At 41.1% G+C, this 22,145-nt stretch overlaps 1 long non-coding RNA gene and 1 pseudogene across 1 annotated transcript; both read left to right on the forward strand.

The window, feature by feature from the left end:
- The first annotated feature begins 654 nt into the window (after positions 1 to 654).
- Positions 655 to 2,241, forward strand: LOC139413536 (uncharacterized). Its single transcript, XR_011634808.1, has 4 exons — positions 655 to 717; positions 820 to 846; positions 1,571 to 1,593; positions 1,909 to 2,241. It is a non-coding gene; the product is annotated as an uncharacterized lncRNA (long non-coding RNA).
- A 463-nt stretch (positions 2,242 to 2,704) lies between these two features.
- On the forward strand, positions 2,705 to 17,355 carry LOC139412630 (protein cereblon-like; annotated as a pseudogene).
- Positions 17,356 to 22,145: the final 4,790 nt, after the last annotated feature.

The raw sequence follows: 22,145 nt of genomic DNA on the forward strand, positions 1-22,145 counted from the left end.
AATATCAGTATTACTATGAAAAGTACATTAAAAAGTCAAGTAGAAAAAAAACATGAGAAATCAAAGTAAGTACACTAAGTAAGATATAGATAGGTCAGTGACAATACCATGTTTACAATAGAGCCCAATAGTGGAGGTGTCACAATACCCATAAAATCTAGCGTCAAATGGAAATTGTTCCAATCGTTTTTCCACCTTAACATTATCTCAGGGGATTTTAGAAACCCTTAAAATAAGGGCTGTTTCATGTTGGCTTACCCTGGCATGATGTTTTGATAGCCATGTAAATATTTTGGACAAGGTGACTTTTATCAATAAATAAACTAAAATAAATGTATCAACATATTTGGCTCTGTTTACATAAAGTGAAGTGTGCATAGAGTCAGTGCAAAACTACAAAATAAAATAGAAGGGTCCATGCAGATAGTCTTTGTGGCCATTTTGTTAGTCTTATGGCTTAAGTCTGCCCCATCTTGCTATTACAAACTGAATCCATAGACTTACATGGTTGTAGACCAACTAAACATACCTGTGCACAGGTGCATAATTCCAACATAAAATATTAGTTTATGTTCAATTCTTTCTGCCTACATCTCCCAGTGAGCACTAAGCTGAGCAAGGGGCAATTTAATATGACGTTTGTTTTGCGTTGGCACTATAAATCCCCTCCCCTTTCTTCGTCACATCCTCTTTCAAGTTGGTGTCCTCGCTTTAGTGGTAAGTCTTATAGTACGCTATCCCGAAACGAATCCAAACTAATCTGGAATAAATGGTTGGCATCCATTGCATCTAACAACTTTGTTATATATTTTATTGCAGACACATCTCCACAAGATGAGAGCAAAGGTAAATTGATGAATATTAACTTATTGGCGGGTTTTTGTTTGGCTCTTTGTCACTACTCGTCAGTGGCTAGCTAACGCCAGACGAACCTTTTTCTAGCTTCCTTTATTTTTTTTTAACTTAACTGGTGTACCAGTTGGTCTTTGTCGCAGGGTTAGCCTCGTCCATGGCGATATATATATATATATATATTACATTACTAACAAATGTTAACGCAACTATTTCAACACCTCTTAAGGAGTTAGTCGCTCAATCGAAAATTAATTGGGCCCAAATCTATGGCATTCACATGACTGGACAGGGGCACTTGCCCGCCCACATGTTTAATAGGCTTGATTATGCCACAGCTACCAGGTGGATTATTTTGGCGAAGGAGAAATGCTAATAACGAATGTCAACATTTGTCCACAAAATTAGAGAAATTAGATTTTTTATTTTCTTGGCTCATTTCAGCTCATGAAACGTGGGGACCAACACATTACATGTTGCGTTTATTTTTCTTTTGTGTAGTTAGAACGGCCCAGTGGCACATGAAAGGTACTAGCAATGTTGCTTTTGATGTCTTTTGTAGCCTGCAGTAATGCAACATGTTAGTGATTTCTAGTGCCATGTTTATTCAAAACATGCAGTGAAGTTAATCTCAAATCATGCTCGGCATGTTAACAAAATACTTGGCTTGTTTTGAATGTGGATTTTCACTTGACAAATGTTTTTTTTTTTATTACAGTGGAGGAAGAAGCGTATGCGCAGGTAAGAATCATTCTTTGCCTTAATTCATATGTTGGATATGGATGGTACAAGTTGTCATTAGCCAAACATGGTGCTCCGTGTATACAGAGCAATTGATACACTGCAAGATAAGCTGGACTTGCGTTTTACTATGAGAATCATGCTCAGCACAATTTCGGGCTTGAGTTCAATTCTGGGTGTACACTTTGTCATTGAGTACTGGTGTAGACTTAATCATTGTTAAAGTCCCTACAGTTACTTTGCAATCTCAACTGATATGGCTGTGTAGTTTTGCATGTAATGTAGTGCTGTTCACTCATTGTCACTTGTCTGTAGGCTGAAGCGTAAAAGGCGAAAGATGAGGCAGAGGTCTAAGTAGACTGGCCCATCCATACCCTACAGCTGTGATCTCCAAGCCCTCTCTGGTGACTGAAGACTGCAGTCCATGATGTGAAGAGCTGAGCGTGGTAGTCTGAAGCAAACGTTGCAATGGCGTAAAGGACAGATCCCGGCTACCCAGTCTTCTACTCTGCAAATGGCTTCTGGCTGACTACTGGAGAATGGCGAGGAAGACCTGAGATTGAATCTTTGGTCGTTTTTAATTCTGGCCTTATACCATCTGCCCAGCACAGTTGTAAAGACTATAATAAATCTTTGGTTTACTAACTACATTGCTCCCTGTTAATTGATTTATTGTTTGTCTTTCAAGCCACATGTGTTAGCCCTACAGTAAAATCCTTATGAGAACGAGGCAACTCTTGAAACCATATTGCAGCACACTTAGTTTGTGAAATGCCTTTGGGTATTGATATGGGTTCAAGTTCTTGACTCTTAAGGGTAGCCTTTGGGGTTCTATTTTTTTTGGGGGGGGGGGGGGGGGTGTAATACGATCGTGCTTAGTGTGAAACAAGGGCTCCTGTTCATTTTCATAAACGTCATTTAATAGTACTATGACAAACAATAGTTTAGGATTTAGATCAAATGAACGGAATGGCAGTTTTGGAGCTCTTATCTAGCGGGCTTCAGGTCCAGCTAATGGGAACATGTCCACCACTAAACTAATTCCAAGCCCCAAAATGCATAATTCTGAAGATTAACTCAGTCCACTTGGGCTCGACAGTGAGTCGTTTTGGATGCTTACCCTGCTATAGAAAACCACAGGATATGGCCGACGACCGGGGTGGAGGCGACAATATCGACATGGGCAATCAGCTACAACTCTTACCCGATACAAAGGTCTTTAATTGCATTGGTAGACGGGTGTACTGAAGCGTACGTTGGTAATTGTAATGGGACCTTAAACGCATCTGTTTTCTATTCAAAGAAATGAGGCCATACTTCATGTGACAGCATAATGAACTCAATCACTGTCGTAGTGAAGCTAATTTTCACTGATTGCTTTCATTAAAATGTATCTTGCTAGTTACATAACTGAGATGTCTCGTTGGTGTAAAGTACTTAAGTAAAAAAAAAAGCATGCTAATGTCATTTAATTCCCAGCTGCTAGTCATGCCAGTCTACTAGTAATAGCTTGCCAAACCTAGGTTTTCTGTGATTATCTTCAAAATGCATCTTCATGTCCAACAGGTTAACGCAATCACTCGGGAAATTGTTTTGCAATGGGCAAGTGAAAGTACATATTTGCTTATGGCCACTTTGACTATTATTCTTACAGAAAATTAAGAGGATGAGATGGGGACTGAGACTCAGGACAGTGAGGATGAAGAAAAACCAAGCATAAACTTTGACCCGAGTCTTCCAACTTCACATGCTGTGGGTTTCATATTTACATCTACAAAGTATTGTTGTACAGCTGTATCATTGAGTATAGAGTTCTTGGTTTTCTACACTGCACAAGTGCTTCGGCCCCCCTCCTCCCAGTACGATGACGACAGCTGCCAGACCATCCCAGTGCTTCCATTCACCGCCATCATGCTTATCCCTGGACAGACCCTGCCGCTGCAGCTCTTCAGACTGCAGGAGGTCAGCAATGATGCGCAACATCATCCAGAGAGACCGCACCTTTGCTGTGCTCGCACACAGGTATAGAGTGAAGGGAGGGAGAGAAGGAGATGGTGGGAATAATGGGAATGGGCTCTGTTTAGGGTGATCACATATCCCAGATTGTGCCGGACAGCCCCGCATTTTGGCCCTTTGTCCCGCAACCAAACAATCATGTCCCGCATTTTATCAACAAATTTGAGCACTTTGCTGATGTCAATGCTGTGAATTGAGTACCCCATTGTGGGGGTGGTGCTATGGTAAGGGCAGGCATAAGCTACGGACAACGAACCCAATTGCATTTTAACGATGTCAATTTGAATTCCATTCATCCAACGCCATCACCTCATGTTTCAGCCTGATAATGCACAGCCTCATGTTTGAATCAGTGATGGAAAAAGTACTCAATTGTCATAAGTAAGTAAAGATACCTTAATAGAAAATGACTAAAGTAAAAGTAAAAATACTACTTGAGTGAAAGTATTTAGTTTTATATATACTTATCAAAAGGAAATGGAATTGCTCAAATGTACTTATCTATCAAAAGTATAAGTATAAACCATTTCAAATTCCTTATATTAAGCAAACCAGAAGGCACAATACATTTTTTATTGGCGGGTGGCCAGGGGCACACTATAACACAAAGTATTTGTGTTTAGTGAGTCCACCAGATCAGAGGCAATAGGAATGACCAGGGATGTTCTCTTTATAAGTGTGTGAATTGGACCATTTTCCTGTCAAAATGTAACAAGTAATTTTGGGTGTCAGGAAAAATGTGTGGAGTAAAAAGTACATTATTATATTTAGGAATGTAGTGAAGTAAAAGTTGTCAAAATTATAAATAGTAAAGTACAGATACCCCCGGAAACTACTTTAGTAGTGGTTTAAAGTATTTTTACTTAAGTACTTTACACCACTGATTTAAATGCATTGGACTGGTGTCGTGTGTGTGATCACAGTAGAGTGTTCTTAATTAGATGTGTGTGGCTGTCTGTACCTCTCACCTTACCCTCCAGTGACAGGCGAGGTGCATGCAGAGTTTGGGACGACAGCTGAAATCTATGCTTATCGGGAGGATCAGGAGTACGGCATCGAGACTGTCAAAGTGAAGGTAGTCGGACGGCAGCGGTTCAAGGTCCATGAGATCAGAACCCAGGCAGATGGGTGAGTGGAACCAAATGTTACTGAACAGAACCACCTGAGACCTCGTAGAACCTGGGCAGAGTAATGAGTAAAACAGCTTATAGACAGAAGACCAAAATCTATCCAATCTGTCTGTCACTTGAGCTTCATCTCTAAATGTAATCATCATTCTCACTTTCATAAAGGCATTATTATCTTCATGGCCTTATAAGTAGAGATTGGCCTTGTCCGAAATCCACCTTGTCTACTTCTTACTAAAACTACATACGGTGTACTAATAGTACTGCATACTAGATCTTACTGTTTAATAAAAACACATGCATTAAGCAACAAATATCAACATATTACTCATCCATACTGAGAAGATGTCATCTATTGCTCAATCACGCTTGTTCCCCGCCATTTTTGCAGAGTGCGTCCCCTATTCTGATTATCAGCTGTTATCAAACATACGTGTGTGTAAAAATACTATTCTCTTCCTCAATAGTGTGCAGCAAATTCTACTAGATGAAAAGCAGAAATTAGTATGACATCCTGGCATTTAAAACATACTCAATTAAAAAGAAATGTCACATACTATAAAACATTCTATTTTCACATACCTTAAAAGCCTACTATTTAGAATGCAGGTATGGTTATTCTGACATGGCCTCTATGTACAGTATGAATGAGCAACAAATATTTAGCAAGTTATTCCACAAGATGGCACACTCATTCTTTTTATCCTTTTAGTAGAAAAGCACATTAGACACTATGGGGAGGTGATATAATATACTAGCCTTTTAAACAATATATATACTGACAAAAGCACATACAGTGCCTTCAGAACGTATTCATACACCTTGACTTATTCCATATGTTGTTGTGTTACAGCCTGAATTCAACATGGGTAAGAAAATAAATACATTTAATCCATCTTCACACAATACCCCATAATGACGAAGTGAAAACATATTTTTGGAAAAGTTTACAGAAATATCTCATTTACGTAAGTATTCACACCTCTGAGTCAATACTTTGTAGAAGCTCCTTTGGAAGCGATTACAGCTGTAAGTCTCTAAGAACGTTCCACCCACACCTGGATTGTGCAACATTTGCCCGTTATTCTTTTCAAAATTCTTCAAGCTCTGCCAAATTGATTGTTGATCATTGCTTATACAACCATTTTCAGGTCTTGCCATAGATTTTAAAGTAGATCAAAACTGTAACTCGGCCACTAAGGAACATTCACTCTCTTGGTAAGCAACTCCAGTGTAGATTTTGCCTTCTGTTTTAAGTTATTGTTCTACTGAAAGGGGAATTAATCTCCACCAGTGTCTGGTGGGCAGCAGACTGAACCATGTTTTCCTCTAGGATTTTGCCTGTGCTTAGTTCCATTTATTTGTTTTATCCTGAAAAACTCCATAGTCCTTAATGATTACAAGCATACCCATACCATGATGCAGCCACCGCTATGCTTTAAAAATATTGAGAGTGGTACTTAGTCATGTGTTGTATTTGACCAAAACATAACACTTTGTATTCAAGACAAAAAGTTCATTGTGTTGTCACCTTTTTTGCAGTTACTTTAGTGCCTTTCAACATTGTATAAAATATTCTGGGCCCTCAGTTTTCCATGCCAGTGAACTTGGGTCAGACACAACTGTAGGCTATTTGCGCAAGGATAAGAAGCAGTGCTTGACTTGGGCAGGAGCTCACCGGAGCTGAGTACTGTCACTTCAAATGTTCTACTGCTTATATATTACCTCAAAAATATTGTGGAGCTCTTGTACCTAAATATAAACAGTACCAGCACCCAAAATGAGTACTGGAACCTATTTCAGTCCAAGTCAGGCACTGATAAGAAGTAATCAGGTAGGCCTATTTTATGACGTTTCCACTGGATCAGAGCATGATATTTTCCCCTTTCACACTGAGTGGTTATCAAAAGGGAGAGAGCTGGAAAGATTTTTCAAATACGTTGAGAAACTTGTAATTCTCAATGGATGTAAAAACATACTTTGTTGGCTTGCTGTTTGAGGTGAAGAAAACATTACTTTGAGAAGCTCCAAAGGTCATTCATTAGTGGTGGTGCGTTAAGCCAATCAAAAATAATATCAGATCCCCAAATGGGCACATTTATATGCTTACATTTGCATGCAGCCCAGGTAGCCTATAGGCCTAATTCTATGTATAATCAGGCCAGGTAGCCTATAGGCCTACTATGTATAATCAGGCCAGGTAGCCTATAGGCCTACTTCTATGTGTGTGCGTCCTTACTCAACATTGACAGAAGCGCTCCAAACAAAAGACGATGACTAAATTTACAAAACTCATAAATGGAATGAAATAAACCAAAACTTGTTTCTCACAAATGTAGTATAGGTTGTGCACTCTGCAAACAATATGACCACTCTGACAATGATAATGAGAAGACTGGAATAATAATATTGAATGCATTAACAGAAATGACCTTTGCCAAAGTAACAAACATTATAGATTAGAATTATAGGAATTAATGTTAAATGTACTACTGGTGCTAAAATATTCATACCCCTTGACTTTTTCCACATTTTGTTAGGTTACAGCCGTGTTCTAAAATTGATTAAATCGTTTTCCCCCATCTTTCTACACACAATACCCCATAATGACAAAGCAAAAACAGATTTTTAGAAATGTATTACAAATTTAAAAAACTGAAATATCACATTTACATAAGTATTCAGACCCTTTACTCAGTACTTTGTGGAAGCACCTTTGGCAGTGATTACAGCCTAGAGTCTTTTTGGGTATGACACTACAAGCGTGGCACATCTGTATTTGGGGAGTTTCTTCCATTCATGTCTGCAGATCCTTTCAAGCTCTATAAGGTTGGATTGGGAGCGTTTCTCCACAGCTATATTCAGGTCTCTCCAGAGATGTCCGATCAGTTTCAAGTCTGGGCTCTGGCTGGGCCACTCAAGCACATTCAGAGACTTGTCCCGAAGCCACTCCTGCGTTGTCTTGGCTGTGTGCTTAGGGTCGTTGTCTTGTTGGAAGGTGAACCTTCATCTCAGCCAAAACCAGATCGCTGGAACTGAAATTCGAGCTGGTCTGCGCATGCCTGTAGTGCCTTGCTTCTGACACCATCTGGATCATATGATTTTTGTGGGTTGACACGTTGAATGTATTTCTTGATGTCATTCACAGAGATCTGTATATCAACAGCTGGTATGCTGTCTATACTGTCCAAGGCTACTTTCTGCTTCAATGTAAAATCACACATCAAAAAGAAAGGAGGACCAAGGCACTCTTCATATAATTAATTAAAATGCCTTTATTATTACTTATTAGTATATGAAGAGTGCCTTGGTCCTCCTTTCTTTTTGACGACCAATTTACCCCTTTTACCAAAGAGCACCTCCTATCTACCAAAATGTACTATTGTGTACCTTAGTAGCGCTTCCCTTCCTCCTCTTTCTACTAGTAAAATCACACATGTCAAACCGACAATAGAAACTGTTCAAATAATTTGCAAAAGCAAGGTCATTTTTGACAATGTATCTTTGGTTTGTAGCCCTTGTCACGCTCTCCTACTGTCCTTGTCCTTGAAAAGGTTTTCTCATTTGTCTTTGTATGCTGCCTTGCACTCCTTGATTTTGCTTTTCTTTCTTAAAGCTGCAATATGTAACTTTTGGGGGACCTGACCAAATTCACATAGAAATGTGTGTTACAGATCTGTCAATCGCATTGAAAGCAAGTCAAAAGCTGTAGATCTGTTCCATGTTTGTTTCATTTTTGCATTTTTTTCCCCCAGCTTCAAACAGCTGAAAATACAATACCTTTAGATTCTACACAATACTTGCTTGTTTTGTCACATAAACGGAAATTAGGCAAACTATTTGAATTTTTGCAACCAGGAAATGGCGCAGCAAATTCTGGATAGTGCATCTTTAATAAGCTTAAACTTGTCATTCAATTTTTCTATAGGCTATTGATATTGTTTGTTCTCTCATTATTAGACCTTTGGCTACCTTATGTTTTTACCTTATGCCATTCAAATAACTTTTTAGATAGAACTCTGTTATATTCATTGTTTGACCGGGAGAAAGCCATGCATAAAGTTATTAACCTTAGGCTATGAATATGACTGAAGGCTATCAAATGAAGAGAAGGGAAAATAGGCTACATTCTTTTAAAAACAGCTAGACCGAAGACCTATGCATTTGACAGAGAGAGAAAGTATTTTCTGACTGGGCATTTTGTGCTGCTTTGGTGAATTATCTGCTCTCTTTGGCCTGCATTCCTCTCTTGCTATATAACATATTTATTGGAACAGGCTATAGGAATAGGCAAATGACTCTGAATGTCGCTTGTGTGCTGCCCTGCTGTGCGCTGCGACACTAAATGTTTTACTGCGTGGCGCCAGTGAAGTTCAAATATGCAAAACCATCGTCTGTCTCATCACTATGAGACCTGGTCGGTCTTTGTCATGGAGAGAGAGTTCCTAATGTTTTGTACAGTCAGTATGTACCACTATTCACATGATATACCTCACATACTCTACTACCCTCATAATCTAGCTTTAAATGAGACATCACATATCTTAAACAGGAGTTCTCAAATGTTTTGGGGCCGGGGACCCCTTTTATGATAGCAAATTCACCAATGACCACCTCATAACACAACTCGAGTGAGATAGAAATAGCATACAGGGTGTTTTACTATGACTTTGGCAGTGCATGGTCGGACGAACCACGGTCCGAACCCTGGGAAGGAACATTTTGTCATGGGGCAGATAGATGTTTTGTTGTTGCAGCTTTAAAGCTAATATCCTGCAATTCTAAAATAATTGCCGTGATGCAGATAGAAAACATTTCAAAGCTTAAATTACAGTGCATTTATGTCAACAATTTTTTTTTTGTGTGTTATGCTGAAATATGTATAATTGGTGGAGTACTGTGGATACCAATATCCCTGTGAGCCTCCCAGGTCCATGTTGCCCAGGGTTAAGAACATCCATTGTAGATTAATAATATTACATTGTATTGCATTACATACTTTTAACTTATTCCACAGATCCCTACGCCAAAAGTAGTTTAATGTGTTAGTAATATTCATAAAAAAATGTCATGTCCAAAAAAAGAGATCTGGCCGTGGACCCCCTGCAGTACCTCCGTGGACCCCCTGCAGTACCTCCGTGGACCCCCGTTTGAGAACCCCTGCCTTAAAATATTACCTTATATGTCTGTGTATGTTGTTCTGTTGATGGTGAAGTCATGCACCGTCTGTTATCACACGCTCTTGAAGTTAACAGAGTGTGGTGGTAGTGACAGGGTGTGGAGAATAGGAGCGGTGGGAAGGTTAATTGTTTGTTAGGGGGATGTTTAACATGCAGAGGTAGTGGTGACAGTCTTCGGTGGCGAGACACACGGAACATGAGACGCATTTTCAACTGTAGGCCCAATCTTACGGAGTGTTCAGATAAACTTGTTTTGTCTAGAACAGACATGCTTTTCTGTCATGTGGAAAAGGAATAATGTCCCCTCTATATATAGTTGCTCCCCCTGAATGTGACCTGCAACCCAGTGTTGTTTGTGTAACACAAGGCATATGAATGAAGATGTTCTCCTGCTGAGGTGATGTTTTCTGTGTGTTTGCCTGTGTTCTAATCAGAGGAAGTTCCATTGGGCCACATGACATCGTGGCCTCCCTGGGTCTACGCCCTCTATGACTCTGTGTACTCAACACTGTTCTATAGGTTAGTGTCTTAACCTCTCTGGGCTAGATATACAGTCCATTCAGAAAGTATTCAGGCCCCTTCACTTTTTCCACATTTTGTTACGTTTCAGCCTTATTTTAAAATGGATTACATTAATTTAATAATTTTCCTCTTACAATCTACTCACAATACCCCATAATAGGTAAGCAAAACATTTTTTTTAGACATTTTTGGAAATAAATAAAAACTGAAATACCTTATTTACCTAAGTATTCAGACCCTTTGCTATGAAATTAGAAATTGAGCTCAGGTGCATCCTGTTTCCATTGATCATACTTGATGTTTTTACAACTTGATTGCAATCTACCTGTGGTAAATTAAATTAATTGGACATGATTTGGAAAGGCGCACACTTGTCTATATAAGGTCCCTTAGTTGACAGTGCATGTCAGAGCAAAAACCAAGACATGAGGTCGGAAGAATTGTCCTTAGAGCTCCGAGACAGAATTGTGTCGAGGCACACATCTGGGGAAGTGTATCAAAACATTTATGTAGCATTGAAGGTCCTCAAGAACAGAGTGGCTTCCATCATTCTTAAATGGAAGAAGTTTGGAACCACCAAGACTATTCCTAGACCTGGTCATCTGGCCAAACTGAGCAATCGGGGGAGGTGGGTCTTGGTCAAAGAGGTGATGGTCACTCTGACAGAGCTCCAGAGTTTCTCTGTCGAGATGGGATAACCTTCCAGAAGGACAACTATCTCTGCAGCACTCCACCAATTGGACTTTATGGTAGAGTGGTCCGACAGAAGCCACTCCTCAGTAAAAGGCACATGACCGCCCGCTTGGAGTTTGCCAAAAGCACCTAAATGACTCTCAGATCATGAGAAACAAGATTCTCTGGTCTGATGAAACCAAGATTGAACTCTTTGGCCTGAATGCCAAGTGTCACATCTGGAGGAAACCTGGCACCATCCCTATGGTGAAACATGGTGGGGGCAGAATCAAGTTGTGGTGATGTTTTTCAGCAGCAGGGACTGGGACACTTGTCAGGATAGAGGAAAAGATGAACGGAGCAGTACAGAGAGATCCTTGATGAAAACCTGCTCCAGAGTGCTCAGGGCCTCAGCCTGGGGCGAAGGTTCACCTTCCAACAGGACAACGGTTCTAAGGACACAGCCTAAACAACGCAGGTGTGGCTTTGGGACAAGTCTCTGAATGTCCTTGAGTGGCCCAGCCAGAGCGCAGACTTGAACCCGACCGAATATCAAAATTGCTGTGCAACGACGCTCCCCATCCAACCTGACAGAGCTTGAAAGGATCTGCAGAGAAGAATCTGAGAAACTCCCCAAATATGGATGTGCCAAGCTTGTAGCATCACACCCAAGAAGACTCAAGGCTGTAATCACTGCCAAAGGTGCTTCAACAAAGTACTGAGTAAAGGGTCTGAATACTCATGTAAATGTGATATTTCTACATTAGCAAAAATGTCTAAAAACCTGTTGTTTCTTTGTCATTATGGGGTATTGTGTGTAGATTGATGAGGGGGAAAAAATATTTCATCCATTTTATAATAAGGCTGTAACGTAACAAAATGTGGAAAAAGTCAAGAGGTCTAAATACTATCTGAATGCACTGTAACTACTGTGTGTACACAGACAGAACATTGCCAATGGAACTTGATTTGAGCTGATTTATTCCATAATGTGTTTTAGAAAAATACTTTACCAGTTAAGTGACGACACACATCCTGTTTGTAACCTTGTTTCTTGTGTTTGTCCCCCAGGAGACTCTGATGAACAGAGTGAAGAGACAGCTCCATGAGTGGTACGAGAACCTCAAGGATGATTCCCTCCCCACAAACGCTATAGGTACAACTCCCCGGCCTGCCCTAAAGGCTACTGTATATTTCTGCCACAAAAACCATCATATTTTCAGGTACTTCTTCCAACCTCTCAGATTTAAATCCTGATCTGTAACCTACCATCTCCCCATCCCTCCTTCCTATCAGATTTCTCCTACAGAGTGGCAGCCTGTTTGCCCATAGACGATGCCCTCCGGCTCCAGCTGCTGAAGATAGGCAGTGCCATCCAGAGGCTGTGCTGTGAGCTGGACATCATGGACTAGGTGAGCACACAAAGACAGACAGACGCAGACATGTGCACACACACAGAGCCATAAATACACATCACTAAACCTTACAATTTAAAGGCCATGCACACTGCTCAACGCATGAACCAGGCGAGGACTTGTTCATCTGTCTGACACACAGAGCCGTATCCACACACTGTTTGATATTTACCCCTACACCCACCACGAATCCATCCAGCTGTACCCACTGTACCCCAACTGATCTGGTCTAATCTCTTACCCCTACTCCTCCCTGTTGTTCTGTGGCAGACTCCCGTCTCTCTCTCTCTCTCCTCTCTTTCCTCTACTCTAATGTGCTAGTGTTATATTTAGCCACCGCCTATAAAAGTGATGATCATTTCCTCTCTCTTGAGGTGGTGGGTCGGAGATGCTGCCTTCTTTTGTGAGCTCTCCCATGCATTGAGAGCTGTGCAAGTGTTAAAACACCTCTTCTCTAATCCATCCCTCCATCCTCACCCTCCTCATCGTCGCTCTGACTAGAGCTGGAACAATAAGCTGAAAATATTACAGACGCTGACATTGCCTTGCTCACATCGAAGCATTTTGCTGATGTTGGTAATTTTCTGTGATTTTGCAGCAAAATGTTCTTGTTCTAAAAATCATTATTTGGTCAACAATAATAGCCTATGCATTGTGTATATTCATGCTATGAAAGTACAGTTAAAGTCAGAAGTTTACATACAACTTAGCCAAATACATTTGAACTCAGTTTTTCACAATTCCTGACATTTAATCCTAGTAAAAATCCCTGTTTTAGGTCAGTTAGGATCACCACTTTATTTTAAGAATGTGAAATGTCAGAATAATAGTAGAGAGAATGATTGATTTCAGCTTTTAGTTCTTTCATCACATTCCCAGAGGGTCAGAAGTTTACATACACTCAATTAGTATTTGGTAGCATTGCTTTTAAATTGTTTAACTTGGGTCAATCGTTTCAGGTAGCCTTCCACAAGCTTCCCACAGTAAGTTGGGTGAATTTTTGGCCATTCCTCCTGACAGAGCTGGTGTAACTGAGTCAGGTTTGTAGGCCTCCTTGCTCGCACACGCTTTTTCAGTTCTGCCCACACATTTTCTATAGGATTGAGGTCAGGGCTTTGTGATGGCCACTCTCTAATACCTTGACTTTGTTGTCCTTAAGCCATTTTGTCACAACTTTGGAAGTATGCTTAGGATCATTGTCCATTTGGAAGACCCATTTGCGACCAAGCTTTAGCTTCCTGACTGATTTCTTGAGATGTTTCTTCAATATATCCACATAATTTTCCTCCCTCATGATGCCATCTATTTTGGGAAGTGCACCAGTCCTTCCTGCAGCAATGCACCCCCACAACATGATCCTGCCACCCCCATGCTTCACGGTTGGGATGGTGTTCTTCGGGTTGCAAGCCTCTTCCTTTTTCCTCCAAACATAACGATGGTCATAATGGACAAACAGTTCTATTTTTGTTTTATCAAACCAGAGGACGTTTCTCCAAAAAGTACAATCTTTGTCCCCATGTGCAGTTGCAAACCGTAGTCTGGCTTTTTTATAGCGGTTTTGGAGCAGTGGCTTCTTCCTTGCCGAGTGGCCTTTCAGGTTATGTCGATATAGGACTCGTTTCACTGTGGATATAGATACTTTTGTACCTGTTTCCTCCAGCATCTTCACAAGGTCCTTTGCTGTTGTTTTGGGATTGATTTGCACTTTTCGCACCAAAGTACGTTCATCTCTAGAAGACAGAACGCGTCTCCTTCCTGACTTGTATGACGGCTGCGTGGTCCAATGGTGTTTATACTTGCGTACTATTCTTTGTACAGATGAAAGTGGTACCTTCAGGCATTTGGAAATTTCTCCCAAGGTTGAACCAGACTTATTGGCTGATTTCTTTTGATTTTCCCATGATGTCAAGCAAAGAAGCACTGAGTTTGAAGGTAGGCCTTGAATTGCATCCACAGGTACACCTCCGATTGACTCAAATAATGTCAATTAGCTTATCAAGAGCTTCAAGAGCCATGACAATTTTTTATGGACTTTTCCAAGCTGTTTAAAGGCACAGTCAACTTAGTATATGTAAACTTCTGACCCACTGCAATTGTGACACAGTGAATTATAAATTAAATAATCTGTCTGTAAACAATTGTTGGAAAAATTACTTGTGTCATGCACAAAGTAGATGTCCTTACCCACTTGCCAAAACTATAGTTTGTTAACAAGAAATTTGTGGAGTGGTTGAAAAATGAGTTTTAATGACTCCAACCTAAGTGTTTGTAAACTTCAACTGTAGTTTGCTGTTGCTAGCTAATTTGTCCTCGGACATAAACATTTGGTTGTTATTTTACCTGAAATGTACAAGGTCCTTTTTTGTTGTTGCTGGATATTAGTAAAATTTTGACCCATTTTAACTCATGCAAAATCGTGTGTCCCCTACTCTGACAATTAATCCACAGATTAAAGGGGAAACTGAGTTGGTTTCTAGTAATCTCTCCTTGTTCAGTCTTCTTTTCTACTTCTGTGGATTTTATATGGCAGTTGGCAACCAACATTAAGGTTCGTTACTGTAACCGACTGGACTGGCATATGGACCTCCTTCATCTTTCAATCACCCATGTGGGTATATGCTCCTAAAAACCAATGAGGAGATGGGAGAGGAGGGACTTGTAGCGGGTCAGGCGTCTAAAAACGCAGACACTCGTTGACCCACACAGAAGCAGTTTGGATGAAATAATTAAATAACATGTATGTGTACATTTATGCAACACAGGCTATTTCACAGCAGTTTAGATGGTACAATGATTCTCTAAACTATATACTTGCTTAAGCTAACTGTTAGAGTTTTTGGGGCGGCAGGTAGCGTATTGGACAGAGCTTTGGGCCAGTAGCCGAAAGGTTGCTAGATCGAATCCCTGAGCTGAAAGGTCAAAATCTTTCGTTCTGCCCCAAGTCAGTTAACACACTGTTCCTAGGCCATCATTGTAAATAAGATTTGTTCTTAACTGACTTGCCAAGTTAAATAAAGGTTAAATAAATTTAAATAATGTAAAAGGAAATCGTATTTTAGCAACCAAGAAGTGGCGGTGGAATTTCTACATCTTTAAAAGATTGTCTCAAAGACCCATTAAATGTAACAATAACTTGAATCTATAAAACCTCAAATAATATGGAGTTTCTCATCAATGTCCCTGAACACTCAACACTTTATCTATGGGGTCATCAGAGTGGCGTGCGCGCGCAAGGAAGGGTTAAGCAAGTTCGTGTCTCTTGTTTGACATTCATCTAGTTAAGTTTCATAACCATCTCTCTGGCTACTGTCCCATTCTGTCTGTCTACACTGTCTGATTCGACCTGGGTCATTCTAGAATATTTGTAGTTTTAATGTATTCGTATACTTTAATATCTGAATGTCATTTGTACACTCAATTCGACAGTTTTTTGTACAGACATTATCTCTACCCTGGTCTCCTCCCCCCCACACACACACCTGCAGCTTGTCTCTGTTTGGCCCCATGCAGCCTATGTTAACTCCCACGGTCCATGAGACCCTGACTGTCTACAAAGCCAGCAACCTCAACCTGGTCCGCAGGCCATCTACGCTCCACAGCTGGTTTCCAGGGTAACCCCTCTCTATACATGCCTCACACACATACATTCCCTCGCTCTCACACATTTAGATGTACACTAACCCATTCCCCACACTATAGAAACTCACCCACAGTCTTACACTCACAAATTATATTCTCAAGTGACACACATGTCCAAGGCCCTTGGGCTCCCCTGGGTTCTCAGTGATTCTGTTATGTTACGTAAGGAATCTTCAACCAAAGCCACTCGTCAGTCCTCAGCGCTCCTGTGTTTGCCTCCTGTAATAATGACAGCAATAACTTCCTCCACTTATCCTCCCCATGGGCTGGCACTGGTCAAGATGAGTCTTATTCAAGTCCTCTGTGGGGAGCTATGGAGGAGGAAGAAACCTCTCTGCCACACTGCTCTTCTGGTGAAGCGTGTTATTACAGCCTGTTGTTCTGAGTAGACATGTTGTGGAGAGAGCAACAGACACACAACATGACAGATCTAGGCTGTTTATTGGTGTCTTTCATCTGTTAATTGCAAGGGCTTCTTTGTGATAATTGTTATTCAAATGGTAGGTTGTTGCCAGGAAGAGAACCCTGAGAAACGTCTAAATTGAACAGGTGTCAGATGGGAGTGGAGTGGTTTGTCTGTGTGCCTTCCCTCCTTTGCCTGGCCTGCCGCCATTCCTACGTGACAGCCAGTAAGGGCTTTAGTCTGAGGAGAAAATGGAGAGGTGATGAGAGAGGGCATTGTATTGAATAGACACAGTCTGTGTTCTTTCTCTATGTAATATATGTGCATGAGAGCATCAGAATGTCCAAGGCCTCTATTAGCAATGTTGTCTGGTATGCCATATACTGTGTGATGAGGGAAATTGGAAGACTAGGTTATTAGTTTCTGTGTCAGATGCCTTATGTCAACAATAAGAAGTGAGGCATGCTGCACAAATCCCTAAGGACTGATGGAAGTTATTTCTGCCTCTCTCGCTCGCTCCTCCCCCCTCCCTCAGGTATGCCTGGACGATCGCTCAGTGTCAGATCTGTGGCTCCCACATGGGCTGGAAGTTCACGGCCACCAAGACGGACTTGTCCCCTCCTCGTTTCTGGGGCCTGACCCGCTCAGCAATGCTGCCCCGCATCCCCCAGACAGGTGGCCAGTAGGGGGACGAGGGCTCCCGCCTGGTTTGCCTGTGGCAACATGAGGACCTCCCTGCCACCCATGTCGCCAACACACTCTGTCCACTGGCGAGGGCCTCTCCTTAGTACTCGGTGTCCCACCCAACCCCCGACAGCCATGGCAGCAAATCCCTCATATAAGGTCATCCTGCCTTTAAATGTCACTTTCTAACACACACACACACACACAGATAGAGAGGAAGAGGATGGAGAGGTGTTTTGTTCCTGAGTGCAGTGACACTGGAGATGGAATGTGTTGCATATTGACAGATAGATATGGGGAATTGAGCAATATTTATTCTGCAACACAGGCAAATCTTTCCCATAGCATGCTACTCTGGACTTGTCTGTACTGCTCTCTCTATCTAGCTCCAATACTATCTGTCACAGACATGGCACGCACTAGTGCATTGCCATACTATCAAACTGCTCTAAACCATAGGTGTGACTTTGCATGCAGTATCCAGCTAGGTGTGTATAGGGTTATAGACTCCGATCAAGAGGACCTTTGGTGCCCATAATCTCTAAACAAACAAATCAATAGAAAGCAACTTGGGATTCTGGTCACCGTTAGTTGTTGATGTGTTTCTCAGAGAACCTAATTTCAGCTGGATTGGTTCATGGAGAGATAGACCATGTAAAATCCAGGATTAGAGGGGGTTTGTATATGTGGAAGTATGCTGCTTTTACAAGGATGTATCATGCCTTTGTTTCATGTGCCAGATGTTTTGATCAGTCGGTCAAGAAGGTCATGTGGTCTGATGAGACAAAAATAGAGCTTTTTGGTCTAAACTCCATTCGCCGTGTTTGGAGGAAGAAGAAGGATGAGTACAACCCCAAGAACACCATCCCAACTGTGAAGCATGGAGGTGGAAACATCATTCTTTGGGGATGCTTTTCTGCAAAGGGGACAGGACGACTGCACCGTATTGAGGGGAGGATGGATGGGGCCATGTATTGCGAGATCTTGGCCAACAACCTCCTTCCCTCAGTAAGAGCATTGAAGATGGGTCGTGGCTGGGTCTTCCAGCATGACAACGACCCAAAACACACAGCCAGGGCAACTAAGAAGTGGCTCCGTAAGAAGCATCTCAAGGTCCTGGAGTGGCCTAGCCAGTCGCCAGACCTGAACCCAATAGAAAATCTTTGGAGGGAGCTGAAAGTCCGTATTGCCCAGCGACAACCCCGAAACCTGAAGGATCTGGAGAATGTCTGTATGGAGGAGTGTGCCAAAATCCCTGCTGCGGTGTGTGCAAACCTGGTCAAGAACTACAGGAAACGTATGATCTCTGTAATTGCAAACAAAGGTTTCTGTACCAAATATTAACTTCTGCTTTTCTGATGTATCAAATACTTATGTCATGCAATAAAATGCTAATGAATTACTTAAAAATCATACAATGTGATTTTCTGGATTTTTGTTTTAGATTCCGTCTCTCACAGTTGAAATGTACCCATGATAAAAAATTACAGACCTCTACATGCTTTGTAAGTAGGAAAACCTGCCAAATCTGCAGTATATCAAATACTTGTTCTCCCCACTGTTTGTAGTATACATGTAGAGATACTCATTTCTATTTTGTAACTGATGGAGGCCCATTTAACTGTAAGACACTGTGCCTCTGAAGTACCTCTGGTCAGTGAAGACTAGAGTTGGCTTGGTGCCGGGTGTAGACTTGAGGAAAGCAGGGCCCAAGGCAGTGGATCCAGAGAATCTGTCAGTCACCATGGTTCTGTGTGTGATGTTGATGGCTGGATGGAGTGCCTATGGTCCAAATCAATGTCTTGTTTGTTTGTTATATCAGTGAGCCACACAATTAAATGTGTAACCAGTAATAAGTAACCAGTCAGTTATGGAATTTCTGGTCTGATATACAGTTGAAGTCAGAAGTTTACATACACTTAGGATGGAGTCATTAAAACCACTCCACAAATTTCTTGTTAACAAACTATATTTTTGGCAAGTCGGTTAGGACATCTACTTTGTGCATGACACAAGTAATTTGTCCAATAATTGTTTACAGACAGATTATTTCACTTATAATTCACTGTATCACAATTCCAGTGGGTCAGAAGTTTACATACACTAAGTTGACTGTGCCTTTAAACAGCTTTTAAAATTCCATAAAATGATGTCATAGCTTTAGAAGCTTCTGATAGGCTAATTTACATTATTTGAGTCAATTGGAGGTGTAACTGTGGATCTATTTCAAGGCCTACCTTCAAACACAGTTCCTCTTTGATTTGATTTGATTTGAAATCAAAAGAAATCAGCCAAGACCTCAAATAACTGTAGACCTCCACAAGCCTGGTTCATCATTGGGAGCAATTTCCAAATGTCTGAAGACACCACGTTCATCTGTACAAACAATAGTACGAAAGTATGAACACCATGGGCCCACGCAGCCATCATACTGCTCAAGAAGGAGACGCATTCTGTCTCCTAGAGATGAACGTACTTTGGTGCGAAAAGCGCAAATCAATCCCAGAACAACAGCAAAGGACGTTGTGAAGATGCTGGAGGAAACGGGTACAAAAGTATCTATATCCACAGTGAAACGAGTCCTATATCGACATAACCTGCAAGGCCGCTCAGTAAGGAAGAAGCCACTGCTCCAAAACCACTATTTAAAAAAAAGCCAGACTACGGTTTGCAACTACACATGGGGACAAAGATTGTACTTTTTGGAGAAATGTCCTCTGGTCTGATGAAACAAAAATATAATTATTTGTCCATAATGACCATCGTTATGTTTGGAGGAAAAAGGGGGATGCTTGCAAGCCGAAGAACACCATCCCAAACGTGAAGCACGGGAGTGGCAGCATCATGTTGTGGGGGTGCTTTGCTGCAGGAGGGACTGGTGCACTTCCCCAAAAAGATGGGATCCAGAGGGAGGAAAATTATGTGGATATATTTAAACAACATCTCAAGATATTAGTCAGGAAGCTAAAGCTTGGTCGCAAATGGGTCTTCCAAATGGACAATGACCCCAAGCATACTTTCAAAGTTGTGGCAAAATGGCTTAAGGACAACAAAGTCAATGTTTTGGAGTGGCCATCACAAAGCCCTGACCTCAATCCCATAGAAAATTTGTGGGCAGAACTGAAAAAGCGTGTGCGAGCAAGGAGGCCTACTAACCTGACCCAGTTACACCAGCTCTGTCAGGAGGAATGGGCCAAAATTCACCCAACTTATTGTGGGAAGTTTGTGGAAGGCTACCCAAAACGTTTGACTCAAGTTAAACAATTTAAAGGCAATGCTACCAAATACTAATTGAGTGTATGTAAACTTCTGACCAACTGGAAATGTGATGAAAGAAATAAAAGCTGAAATAAATAATTCTCTACTATTATTCTGACATTTCACATTCTTAAAATAAAGTGGTGATCCTAACTGACCTAAAACAGGGAATTTTTACTAGGATTAAAGGTCAGGAAATGTGAAAAACTGAGTTTAAATGTATTTGGCTAAGGTGTATGTAAACTTCCGACTTCAACTGTATCTGTGATGTAGAACCTCAACACTCTTGCCTCTCCCATAGCCATGTAGTTCAATTTTTTAACAATGTAAAACAGGATTGATTTGTTCAGCTCAATTATCACCATTTTTAGCAAAGTAATTCTACGCAGTAAGAAATGTTCTTCAATACAATTGAGATTGTATTTTTTCATGATTGTTATAATTTTTTAACATTTGTTTGGTATACCAGTAGGTAACACTTCAGATGAGACAAATGCCATTGAAGAAGAACCTTGGATTAGTGGAAATAGAAAACAAGTAGAAAAGGAGCCCCAGATGCCTTGGTACGAAAAAGGTTTAGAAACTGTGATCTACTGTGTAAAATCAGAGCGTAGTACAGTACTACAGTCAGCACTAGGCGTACAGAGGCCCATTATCAGCAACCATCTCCTGTGTTCCAATGGCTCGTTGTGTTAGCAAATCCAAGTTTATCATTTTAAAAGGCTAATTGATCATTAGAAAACCCTTTTGCAATTGTTAGCACAGCTGAAAACTGTTGTTCTGATTAAAGAATCAATAAAACTGGCCTTCTTTAGACTAGTTGAGTATCTGGAGCATCAACATGTGGGTTCGATTACAGGCTCAAAACGGCTAGAAAAAAATAACTTTCTTCTATAACTCGTCAGTCTATTCTTGTTCTGAGAAATTAAGGCTATTCAATGTGAGAAATGTAACCAGAATAGAAAGAGGAGTGGGAGGCCCCGGTGCACAACTGAGCAAGAGGACAAGTACATTAGTGTCTAGTTTGAGAAACAGACTCTCACAAGTCCTCAACTGGCAACTTCATTAAATAGTACCCGCAAAACACCAGTCTCAACGTCAACAGTGAAGAGGCGATTCCGGGATGCTGGCCTTCTAGGCAGAGTTGCAAAGAAAAAGCCATATCTCAGACTGGCCAATAAAAATAAAAGATTAAGATGGGCAAAAGAACACAGACACTGGACAGAGGAAGATTGGAAAGAAGTGTTATGGACAGACAAATCTTAAGTTTGAGGTGTTCAGATCACAAAGAAGAACATTTGTGAGACGCAGAAACATTGAAAAGATGCTGGAAGAGTGCTTGACGCCATCTGTCAAGCATGGTGGAGGCAATGTGATGGTCTGGGGGTGCTTTGGTTGTGGTAATGTGGGAGATTTGTACAGCGTAAAAGGGATCTTGAAGAAGGAAGGCTGTCACTCCATTTTGCAATGCCATGCCATACCCTGTGGATGGCGCTTAATTGGAGCCAATTTCCTCCTACAACAGGACAGTGACCCAAAGCACAGCTCCAAACTATGTTTCTTCCCTAACTTTTTAGGGAAGAAGCAGTCAGCTGGTATTCTGTCTATAATGGCCAGCACAGTCACCAGATCTCAA

This window comes from Oncorhynchus clarkii, chromosome 7, assembly GCF_045791955.1.
Source record: "Oncorhynchus clarkii lewisi isolate Uvic-CL-2024 chromosome 7, UVic_Ocla_1.0, whole genome shotgun sequence".
NCBI lineage: Eukaryota > Metazoa > Chordata > Actinopteri > Salmoniformes > Salmonidae > Oncorhynchus > Oncorhynchus clarkii.